This window comes from Pyxicephalus adspersus, chromosome 10 (assembly GCF_032062135.1).
Source record: "Pyxicephalus adspersus chromosome 10, UCB_Pads_2.0, whole genome shotgun sequence".
Lineage (NCBI taxonomy): Eukaryota > Metazoa > Chordata > Amphibia > Anura > Pyxicephalidae > Pyxicephalus > Pyxicephalus adspersus.
Window position 1 is genome coordinate 43177805 of NC_092867.1, and position 12938 is coordinate 43190742.

Consider the following 12938-nt stretch of genomic DNA (forward strand, 5'->3'; position numbering starts at 1 on the left):
CAGTTTTGCCATAAAACAAAGTTTGTATCTGGGTCTATCATGATCCTTTACTGTTTGACACTACACAACGCACTCATCTTCATAAATGTGCACTGTTTTAGGTGATTTCTAAGAGTGTACTAGCTAGGTGTATTTGCTAGATGATTGGTGTTGGATGATGTCGTCGTCATTGCGTTTCTACTCCTTTTCACATATATGGTTAGATGTGTATACTTATGGGACCAGGTTTGACCCCAGCAGAGTCCATTACAAATAATTCTTAATAGGGATACAAAAAAAGTTTTCTGAGAAGTAAATTAGGGAAGGTAAACACTTTCACCATTGATTTCTTTGCCTGTTAGTACTGCTCAGAGTGATTTCAGATATTTACTTTGTTTTATGTTTTGATAATCATATTTCATACAGAAGTTTAAAATCCTCTAATAGCCTTCCTAGACTTTTACCTGGAGAGGAACAGTGAAGCACAATCAAAGTGGAGTGTATGTATGTAATACGCAATTCTGGCTGACCCCACATTTTGTATATGTATGTACAAGGCTTCTTAACCAGCAATACACATTCATGCTATCATTACCTTAATGTAATCTTTTCAGCAGATTGATGTATACACAAGATGTTGAAGCATTTCTCTTTGCTATCTTATGGAACTGTAGGTGCCACCCTGTACCCTTATGGCAGCAGACAGCACATCACAGCCCAGGATTGTAGTCGCTGGCATTGCTTCATCCCCCTGATGTCATTGTATTTCTTTTATAGCAGCTGCTTCACATTACCTGACTTTCAGAAAGACTGTTCAAAAATCTATAATGTCTTGCAGACTGATCCAACACATGCAGGGTTAATTATGCTCATGCTCAGGATTGCAGACAGAATAACCAAGCAGTATTTTTCTTTTTCTTTTTTAATCATTGTGTTTCAAGTGTGTAGCTGATAAACTGTTCTGCATAAGGCTTCTATCTATGATCAGCTAACAAAAGCCAGAAGAGATGTACTGCACACTTCCCTTTAATGTCTCCCTTTGGCAGCTTTAATAGATCTTAGCAACACTGTAGCAACTGAACCCTACAGCTAGCCTCATGCATCTGCTTCAGATCAACATGCAGATTTATTTCCTGCTACAGGTATCCTTATTTGCTGGAGTAGAGCCAAATCATTTATTCAGAAAGCCAGGTAATGCCCACCTGTTATGTGCACAGAACAACAATCAAGGTCAAATTTCTGATGTCATTATTATTTGGCTTATTTTTTTTTAAATTTACAACATTTTATGAAACACTGTACCTCTGTTAAAAAATAACACCTTCCTAAGTCTACAATCCTCCTAGTCTTGTCAGCGGAGCTGGACAAAAACTATGACAAAAGTTGTAACACTTAAGGGTACCCTTTGTGCAATTAGTTTTTTTTTCTCTGCTCTTTGGAATTTGTCCTTTTGTTTAAAAAAAACCAAATCTACACAACTCAACATATACACTACCATTTATATGGGATTTTCTGTTGCTTTAGCTAAATTCTGTATATGTATGGACAGCCCTGCTGGTCTAAGTACTCTGCAAAGGCCAAGTACATAATATATTTAGTTTGGAGTGAGCTTGTAACAAGGCTCCCCAACCCTTTAACAAATGCCATAGCTATGACCCTAGCCCTGGCTTGCATGTCTATATTTCAGCTGAGTTTTACAAGATAAAGCAAATTTAGTGGGCAGAGAAACATTACAACAGTTAGCAGATGTGTCAGGACATACCAGTTCCCAGGTAGTTCAGATTTTGGCAGGATTCAATTTATGGTAATTGTTGTTTATGAAAATGATGACATTCCCACTAATTTGTAGGCATTTTTGTTGATACTTTTGAATATTACAGGTTTCATTAGTATTTTTATAGTTTGCGTGCGTATTTTGCAAAAAAGTCAAAGTGAAGTGTGTGCTTGTTACACAGCTTGTTAAACTCACAGAGCACTTCTAATGAACTTCATGTTAGGAGCCTGTAGGTTCACAATGTGCTTTCCAGTGTGTGGGTTTAAATCACCTCAGGGTTATTTAATGAGCTCCTTTCCATGTGTATTAAAGTCTGATGTGGCTATGAGGGGAAGGGGGACTGCAGTCTGTTGGGGGAAGGTGGGTACTGGCTTTCTAAGAACAATAGAATTTCCCAGCCTCCATAAAACCAATGGTCCTCCCAGTCTGGCTGCTTTTTTAGCTGCTGGAAAGACCCTAATTCAACTTGGCCACTTGCCTTTCATATTTTAGTGTATGCTAAATGAATATTTCTGTTACTGATTGTTGCTAGCTGGAATGCTTTTGCATCAATTTAAATTTTAGAAGTAAGTATAAAAGAATGCGCCTGTATGGGACACACACTTGTGTTTTAGCTATTGTTTTCTATGATCAGGATTGTATGTCACCTGCCAAGCGTGCTGGTGCTAAATGTGAAGTAGAGCCTCCTCAACAAAATCTTCAAACAACACAGAAAGCTATCATGCAATATAGCCAATTATAATGAAAACCTTTTGCTGCTAATAAAGTTTTTCACTTTAAAATACAGTGTTTGAATGGGAGCTGGTCACTGAAGGCAGTGGTACATTGGTTATTATTACTTTGTTTTCTTTTGTTGTTATATTATTGATCTAGTCACAGTGGATTTTCCCTTTGACCTAGTGGGGAGTCACAGCAATTTCCAAGGACACTGTGATACATAAATAAATAAAGACGTTTTGGGAAAAACATACAGAGATCCTGAAACGTATTTATTAAACTGTAGTGAAGTGTATTCTAAATCTTGGTGCTCTGATAATTCTTGCAATTCTTGCGTTTTAGGATGCAGAGTCTCTTCATTAGAAGAGAATTCAAAAACAATTTGCAGAATTTTTTTATGGTATAGCCGGTTCGGGACATTCTCAGGGACCAGATTTTCTAGAAACAAGTCTTGATCCTTTCACTGGGACTTTGAAGCAATTAATCAATGTTTGTATTAAGCTTCTGTCCTTATATTGCAACCTCCAAAAGCCTTTTTTTTCTGTAACCTCTGCTTTGGGTATACTCAAATTCTTTGCTTTGTTTTTAACAGTTTTTTAAACCTTTTAAAATCCATGTTTCGTGTGGAGAATAATGTATGTATAATTTGTAGTATCTGTAGCATCTTCTTAATATTTTATTATGCACCCGGACCTGGTGCATAATAACCTGGACTAGCTACTGCATGTTTTATCCCTCAAAAAATAAATATTTGGCCATAAATAGGGTGATGTTGCAATTCTATGACCACATGAAATGACAGGGCAAGAATTGGGCTGTGCATGAAGTTCATGGTTGAAGATAATAAACCCTTCAGACTGTGTAAAGGATCCATTGCATACATACATAAGTACATACAGATCCCTGCATTCTTTGTGGATGACTGTAAAAAAGTTAATTTTAAAGATTTTTAGTCAATTTAAACATTTGGTTATAAATGTGGACATTTTATATAATAAATATGGTTTAGTGGTGTTTTTCTTTAAAGTTTTTTTTATTTGGGAATTTTAGTAACTTGCTTTTAAATAATTAATTTGGAGTGTTTCTGTCTCGGTTGCTGCAGCATTGAGGACAAAAATGTCACCCTGGTATGGCAGAGTAGTTTGCATGTAATAGATTATGATCTTATGATCATGACTGCTTTCTTTGTGTGTGTACAGAATATATTTGAGCACCTTGCACAGATTATGGTTTCTTGGACTGTGGAAGAGGTCCGGCAGTTCTTGTGATTTTGCCCGTCTGCTGAAATGTTAATGCTCTGTTTTATCATAAGAAATGTGAAAATTATTATCCTGTCTATTTTTTATTACCTTCTAATTGCCTAATAAAGGCTTAATCATAATTGGCCAAAAAAAGATTAAAGTTACGACTGGTCATTTTACAAGTCACTTTATCTCAGAATTTCAGTGGTCAAGTTTTGCCTGATTTTTGTGTTTAGCTTCAGCAATGTGTATTAGTCATAAAACTTCACTTAGAAATCTGTACCTATTTTTTTCCTATTGATCTTGTAGTGTGTGTGTGTGAGAATTTACTAAAATTAGTCATTTTTAAAAATATTTGTTATTAGTAACATTCATTGTTTCGTGGTATAGGTAGAGGGATGAGTTGGTTCATGCATGCTTCTAGATTTGGGCCAGTTGTAATAATGCAACATCCACCAATTGGTTAGTCCTGATCACCCCCTAAATGTTCATAAGTGGCTTAGAGTTTTTAGTACAGGCAAAGCCTAAAAAAAGAGGCTTTGTACCTTCTACTGGGTTTTTAATGGTTACCCCTAAAGTACTCATGAACTACAGCTACAGTTGCCCGAATTCTAAAACCGCCTTATTAGGTTGTGTTTCTGTGTGTGACTCGATGGTTACTGTTGGGAAGAAAACCAGCAATTAAATAATTGGTTTACCCATTCAATTGCTTTTGTTCCCAATTTTTAGGTCAACCCCATCCTTTTTTTCTTGTTTCTAATCCTCTTCCTTGACCATTAATGAAAGGTAGCTTGTCCGCAAAATTGTTAGCCAGACCGCCCTGTTGTGGGTAGGAACTAATTGGTAATAAACCCCCAGTGTAACATTGTTCCCCATGTTAAGCTACACAAAACTACCATTAGTAATATTATTGTTCTTTATTTTGCCCCTAGGACCAGCAGTTTTAGTTTTTTTTCTGAAGCTTCCCAGTACTTCTGTTTGGGGCCTGTGCTCTTGTGTATTAGCTTTATGTTTTATTTAGCTGTCTATGGAGAATGCACACTGAAATCTATGGTCATTCCACAGAATGGAGCCCCTGACATGCAACATCATTTTGAGAAGAACAGGGAAAGTTGGGGTTTAGGTTTTCTGTGCATATTAGCTCCATAAAGACATTCAGTGAGACCACACATAACAGTGTAGTCATCTAAAGTCATTTCCAACTTTTCCCACCCTACATGTGCCTGAATATACCTGCACCAGCCTCTTAAAGCACTATAGATATAGCTGAATTTCAGGATTTTATGTCAAATAATGCTTAGCTTTCCTGATAAAGCCATCACTTTCCCACCTTACCTCGCCTCCTTCACAATCTTTTTGCTCAGTGACAGTCTGCCAGGCACATTTCAGCCCTAACTTATATCAACATAAGGTATTTTTTCATTTGTTTCCTCATGTAATAGTTATTTTGTAGTTTTCCCTCCCTTCAAGTAGCTGGTAGGCTTACATTCTACATAATAATATTAATAAACAGGATTTATATAGCGCCAAAATATTATGCATCGCTGTACATTAAAATGGGGGGATATAACTCCTGTTTTGTATGTGTTCTACATATATAATATTTATATGTGTGTTGATATACTTCTTATCTGAGCCAAACTACAATATCATTGTTCGTACTATTTAGCTAAATACCAGGTATGCGTTAAAGGTGCCTATTGTATTTTTCTTTTTTTTTTTGTAGCTGATTCTTCTGGTGCCTTTCCAAGAACAAAGAGCTTAACAAGCACTTCTAATGAGCAGACAAGATATAAAACTACTGAAGGATCAGTAAATAAGAATCCCTCATGCTTCTGGTTCATCTTTTGCTGCTATTAACCAGGGTGATCTCACTGAGGAAGCAAAATATAGAGATCAGGCTGTCCGTAGGTTAAAGACCTAGCACATGAAAGGGCATTGCTTCTCTTGGTTTTTATCATAATGTCTATATGCCCTAGGGTTTACATTGTATTTTATATTAATTCATCCAGTTCTGCAATCGGCTGCTATCTATTTGGGTTGTAATTTTTTCTACTGAATGGAAGCAGGGTACGATACCCAATTATACTTGTGTTGAGTGATCATTGTGCATGCACTGGGGAAGGAAGTTCAGTTCATTATTCTGAAGCAAAATGTACTTTCTCCTTACAACATACAATAGTATTTAAAAATATGGTATAATAGATATGACAAAATATATAACAGTTGAGTTTAGTGCATGTCCAATGTTTAGAGTGCCGTGCCACCAGCAACCAATAACGGCAGTAGTGTGTCCTCAGTACTTGACACATACACTTTCAAAAGTATTATCTGACTAGCAACATGAACAATAATCTGTTGATATGGGATATTGCAGTTGGCACATTGTTCATTGCCTATTATGTATATATCTTTGTGTCTGCACAAGTTTATTTTATCATCTCATTCCCTTCTCTTTGCTTATTTTGTTAATTTGAGGTTTTAGAATGCATTTATTTAGGAATGCTAAATTATGTGTATCTGCTTATCTAGCGTCATGAAAGGGAAACGCATAGAAAACAGCTGTAAATTAGTGATGAATGTAATTAGCAGTGACATGATCCTCTGGAATTTAATGTCTCATGGACAACATTGGGAGATTCTACATTCACTGTCCCCAATCATGACAAGATCACATTGAAGGCATCAACTACAGGCTTGCCAAAGGGTTAATTTCCAGAGCTAGGAAACAAAACATCAGTAAGGAGTGTCTGCAGTTCTTCACAGCAGATATTCTGCACTCTTCTTGCTTCCCACTGCTAGCACACTGCTGAGGTATAGATTCATGGCTTGTGTTCCTCCACCCCTCAACTACAACAATCATGGCATTGTTTGGGAAGATCTGCTGTGTGGAAATGTTATACTGTTCTCAGGCATCCTCCACAACTTTCTACAAAGAGAACATAAAGCTGCCTTCCTGGTTTAAAAATGGTAGAGAACAATTTTGTTGTACTAGTAAACCTTTCGCTGAGATTTTTATAGGAGGCAAGGAGTGGGAGGAGAACCAATCATCACATGTTTGTGTTTTCACTGCTCTTATAAAGTCAGATTTCTATGTTGTATTTTGTAAATAATTGAAATCCATGTGTTTAGTGTGCATTCGCCGCTCTGCTGAAAGCTGTCAGTTAATAGGTGGTATAACGTTGCAGATCATGTTTGTGGGGTCTGATTCTTAAGTTTTAGAAAAGTTTATACTAAATATGACACAACAGAAGTTTCCATTATGGTTACTCAGCATCTTTCAATGGGATTAAAACATTATGCATTAAATAAACCTAAGTATGAAAATGTTCACCAATATTATAGGCAGGTGACTCCCTACAACTTTTACACCATTTTTTTTTTTTTTGTTCAATTATTGACTAGTGGGAATTTAGGAGGTTCAATGTATGCACAAAGACATTTGTTGTTTGTAGTTGAGTGTCAAAGGTAATTTTTATTAAGTACTGGTTCGCACACAGGTATACTTGTCAAACTTCAGTGGTACCAAGAAAAGAGTGTTGGCTGGTTGGGTAAAAAGCTGTATAACTTTTTGCATGCAGGTGAATGACTTTCCACCTTTGCCATGTTAGTCAAAAAGTACATCCCATCAACTTGTCTGTTTGATCACCTGATGTTCTTTGAAAACCCTGTGCCTAGGGGCATAAAATGTTTAATAGTTATGTATGTTTTTCCTAAATAAATTTTATTTTTTACTTTCCCTATTTTTTTTGTTACTGTAGGAATATGTTGTTTCATTTTGATTTGGTGTTTTTGTCTTTCTTTTCTTGTTCATTTTCTTTTTTTTTTTTTTTTTTAGCAATCAAAGATATAGTGGCATTTAAGCATCAATGTTTTTTATTTGTAATGGTAATGTTTGGCCATTATATAATCGTGTAATTTTTTCTTATTGTCTTCAGGATAATGGATTTAGGCAAGTGAGCAAGAGAAGGAAGCTGACAGCTGTGAGTATACGTGCACTGGGGTATGCAGGTAAGGGTCTCTTCACTATATCACATTTGCTGAATGCAATGCACTTCACAGTAGATAATGATAAACCCACATTAAGATCTTTTAAGATTTATGCATTTTCTGTTGGCAAATTGTATCAATTGCTGTTCTTTTTCTTTCACAATATTTTTACATTATTACCCCACACAAAATTTCTTTGTATACATTTACTGCTGAGAAGAACTATAGGAGCATGTCAGGTTATTGTCTAACTTGTGTGGGCACCTTTTTTTTTTACTATGGTTTTATCTTTGAGTATTGTTGAGTAGGCGCTGTACATTCTGTAGAATAACAAAATAAGAAAAAAACAAACCGACTTTATTACTGGGTCTTGCATGAACAAAGAGTAATTGTCTATTAAGGGAAAAAAATCTAATGCTACTTTAAAGTATATCAAAATTTAACTGTGTGGTATTTAGTTAACCAAAGGGGTAGTTAAAATTGGTGAGGCTGTGGCGTGGATACCACGTCCTCATACTTAGAAACGACACCTGAAATGGATTGTCTCACCCGTGGCTACTTGTACGGAATGAGTGGGGTTGTTAGCGAGCTGGACCATAACTGTACAATGCTTTTGTTGGCATAGTTCTCTGTAGTGGCCATGAGGATGACAAAACAGAAAACAAACAAAGTTGTTACTCCATTACAGGAATTGCCTAAATGACCTCCATGTTGCTTTAATAAAACCTTCACATTTTAAAAAGCATGAAAGCTTAGTGGGCTTAGATCTACTCTAGATCTTGAACAAAACCAAGTGTTTTTTTTTTTTTTTTTTATGAATCCCATGTTTCTTTTTTCTGCAGAGCATTGGTGTTTATTTAGTATTTGATATATTTGTATGAGGTTTGAGGTATTGCTGCTGGTGTCGGTGAACTGGTTATATTCTCACCTAAAAACTTGTTTTTGCACTGACTGCTCTTTCTATGGAACATTTTAGGAGATTGTACAGTGGCTTTTAAAAGTGAAGAATGCAAGAAATGCTTTGTTTTGTAGTCCCAGTTTCCTGGTTTCCTGTGATGTCAATCTAATAGCCATGCCAAATGTGCTCATCAGGTGTCAATCTAACTACAGAACTTTGCAAGAAGGGGAAAACACTCCTTTTGCACTCTTGTTTTTAACACTTGTCATTGCTGTACATCAGTGGTTGAAAATAAACCATTGGTGCCTATTTTTATCTGGAAAAATACATTGACTTGAGTAAAAACCAAAGGCAGAAAATGCAGCTGTTAACCATTAAAAATGTTACCAAAAAAAATGTTAATTTTACCTTTAAACTGACACACTGGGCTCAAGTTTGTGTGTCATCCCCCATTTTTATATACAGGTTAAAGCATTGTACTTTATTTAGTTGGTTATGATGGGTCACTTGCTCATAAGTGGGTTTTTTTGCAATATTGTTGGCCACCAGTAGATAGCACTTTGTCTTCATGTGAAATGCGTAACAAACTCATGTCTTAGGTGAAAACAGTTTGTTGCACACTTTACATTAGAAAACAGTGCCATCTACTGGTGAGAACCAAGTATCTTTTCTAATGGCATTATGAGGGGAAAAAAATCTTGTACTTGAGCGTATAAGCAACGGCCAAAAATAATGTGGCATGCACTATTATCCAAAAAGCTGATGATGCTCAAAAAATCCCTGATTTCAAACTTTATTACCCATAAGGATATGACAGTAGGTACTAGATTTGTAGTCAATTTCTTAGAAGAATGATCATTCAAATCTTTTCATTCCAATAATCGTAATAATTTTTTCGCTTGGTACAAATTTACAATAACCAGAAATAGCTCACTCACTAATTTTGTGCAATCACAGTGTGATGCATGTCAAGCTGACCACCACGAATAAACAGTAGTATGGTAAATTCATTAAAAAATGCTAATGCTTAATTTTGATAAGTCATCTGTTATCCTTTCTAGGGTAATGCCAGTATTTGGTGTCCATGCTGATGGCATTGTTTGTTTTGCATAGTGCCATGTTTATATTTGAACTCCACTTTCAGCTATACTAAATTAAAAGTGTAGACCTGAAAAAAAGATTGTCTATCCGATGACTAAAATGCCAGCTCCTCAGACCACCATTGCTGTATACATGAGCATTTAGGCCTCCACCCTATGCCTGTAGATTGATTTAATCAGCGTATACAAAGTGTCCTAGTATTACAAATACATATGACTTTGGCAAGAGAGTGCAGACTATCAGCAGGTACAAGTCAAACAAGGTGTTTATGTCATTTTATCCTTGTAAACAATTTAAATGGTTGTCATTATCATTCTCCCTCTCTCTCTCTGTCTGGTCTTAGCAGAGAAGGAGAATGGGGACATAGATAGCTCATTGACCTGAAATGCTTTTCTCGGAAGAATGCAACAGTGACGTGAATCGGTCAGATCATGAAAGGCTTGTTAGGGCTGGGAGCCAGTCTACATCCAATGAGACTCTGATTCAAGGGAAGAAACAAACTGCAGTATGTTAGCCAGGAAAAAAATTGCTGATCCTTGAAGTGGGAGAGGAGGAGGAGGTGCAGCCTCCATGTGCCTGACTCCTGGAATGAAATATTTCTCTCTGTGAGAAATTCAGGTCCTTGCAGGTCACATGGTCTCCTTTCACTGGTGGAGAGCGAATGTGTTCTTTGGTATTTCCTGAGATTTCATAAACAGGAGGGTGTGGGGAGGGAGGCAGAGGATGAGAAAGGTTATTCTGGGAGGGGCAGTGACAGTGAGCTAGAAGAAAAGGTGCTGCATTGCTTAATCATCTCCCTGGTTTGCTTGTTTAGGTTAGACTTTAACTTGTAGTTTCGTGATAATTACAAGTCACGTGTAAAAATCCGTATACAATCCAGTTTGCATTTCTATTCTGGGTTTTTACAAGCTACAGCCCTTTACTTAGGCCTGGATTTTTTGCAAAGGAAATATAGACCCAAACCTACGACACCAGCTCACATTGGATAATTATTGTCTGAAATAAAAGATTGTGATCGTATTTAGCAAAATCTAAATAAATCTAAAGTCCCCCCACATTGTTTAGCAATCTGCCTTGGTGGATTACTAACGTGATGACCACGGTCATATCCTATAGGGAAGGACACATGCTGGTGCCTCCCGCTCATTCTTCCCTCTCCAAAGAACTCAACAGCTCTGTGTGTGCAATGCTCGTCTGTTCTAGTGTTTCTGCAAACGATTGGAAAAAAATATTTTCAGTGACAGAAATTTTACATGTGTACATAGCTTAAGGCTCCAAAATCTGAGGTTATAGAAGACCGCGCACTACAGGCAGCCCAAGAGACATAATAGGTTCTTTTCCTACTTTTAGTTATGTTTTTAAACACAGAATTAACAGGGTAGCCATGCAACTAAAATAGCATTATCTTTTAATACCTGGAACTTTGAATGTGTGTTCATGGCAAACTGTTCTTTTGAAGGTGTCAAGATCATTCAGTAATCAATCATCATTTCAATCAAGATTCCATTTATATTAAATTGGCCAAACTGGATATCAGTCAAACTAATGTCAGATCATGTTTTGCCAATACTAACAAATCTGCAGTGGGGTATACGTTTACTCAGGCTTGACTTTTTGGACATCATGCTGATCTTTTGGGTTCACAATAATCTTAGCCAAGGACATGCAAAATGAACGTCAGAACTCCTGATCTGCATGCTTCTTTGTGTCATTGAAGACATATTTCTCTAATGAAAGGTAAAGCTGTCACAAACCTTAACAATGTGAAAACCAGATGTCAAAATGATCAACAGATCAGAGATCAAGGCAGTGGTTTTATGCACATCTTGACTTTCCCTTTTCAACAACATATCTGCTAATACTTTAATGTGATTGTGCAGCTTCAGTGCCCAGTAAGAAGTTTGGGCAGGACCTCAGAAAGGAGAAATCTGAGATTGGCAAATATTATTCTGTGCACTGATTATTTTTAACATTTATTTTTTGCTAATGATCTCCTGTGCCTTTTTTAGGTATTCTCTGTTTTATCTTGTGCAGAATTGTGATTGGTTTCTAATAGCTGCATACGTCCCAGTCTTGTTTTAAAGGTTTTCAGTAGGTTCCTGTGTGTTTTAGCTGGATCTAGTTTGTGGCAGTCACAAGGTCCAGCAAAAACTCCTTCTTTGTTTAAACATGAAAAAAAAGGAATATATCTATTCAAATCTTCTTCTACAAAGAATACACACACTCACACTCACTACTTTGATGCTCCAGAGTTTGTTATATTATGTGAGACTTTGTATGAATGCTATGTTTTACAAGGAAGCCCATGACAGGCTGAGTACACAATTTTAAGCTTTGTGTATTGATACACAATACCTGGAGCTCACAGTGAATATACTAAGGCACTGTGAGAAACACAAAAATATTTTAATTTGCATATGTTTGGGGTTATCTGCCGTGGAATACCTTTAAATGAGTGCTAAGCTCAGAACTGACAGTGAACCTAACCTAATTCTCAAATATCAAAATTTTGCCAAATGGGTAACTCAATATTGACTCAGCCATAAAAATCCAAAAATGCAAATTCATTTATAACAATCATAGGAAAGTTTGCTTTGGCTGTAGATAGGAATCTGGAGGTATCTTGGTTTAACGCTATATAAACTTGCTTTTGTTTTGCAAAGCTTTTCATTTGCTGCAATCTGAACTTTTATGACCTCCCTAGAGGGTGGTTATGAATGCCTCCAGCAGGTAGATGCACTCAATATTGTATGCAAGGATTTTGCAACTTGTTCTAAAATCTTCTTGTAATAGTTGCCAGCTCCTCCTCCTTCAATGGCACTGAGGAAAGAATAGAAATAACGCACAGATGCTGCAAACACGTGTTGGCCCACTATCATAGTATGTCTCTGTAGTCTGAAAATATGATGTATGTCCATTATCGTGGTGCCCTGTCTGTAACTACTTTACACCTGGAACTGAGTCTGCCATCTTGTTATGCTTCCCAAACCTATATATGTGTTTCTCTTTAGTGAGAGGTTTAGCTTTATATATTTTTTGTCTTTACCACTTTTGACGTTTGCCTGGATCACAGTGCTTTTGAATGCTTATTCTCTTTTATGCAGGCATGGTGAGAAAAACAGTCAGAAATGGATTTATGCAGGAAGTGGAATATTTGAGCTATTCATGCTCATAACAAACTTGAACTTCTTGTTCTTCTCAACAGTATAACAAAACGGAGCCCAGTGACCAATGGCTA

The 12938-nt window shown here is 36.6% G+C and overlaps 1 long non-coding RNA gene across 1 annotated transcript in view; it reads left to right on the plus strand.

The window, feature by feature from the left end:
* The window catches only part of LOC140339403 (uncharacterized), a 101449-nt gene extending 92940 nt beyond the window's left edge, over nt 1–8509 (plus strand). The window contains exon 4 of the long non-coding RNA XR_011922435.1: nt 7650–8509. This is a non-coding gene — a long non-coding RNA (uncharacterized lncRNA). The remainder of the gene's footprint in view (nt 1–7649) is intronic.
* The last annotated feature ends 4429 nt before the right edge of the window (nt 8510–12938 follow it).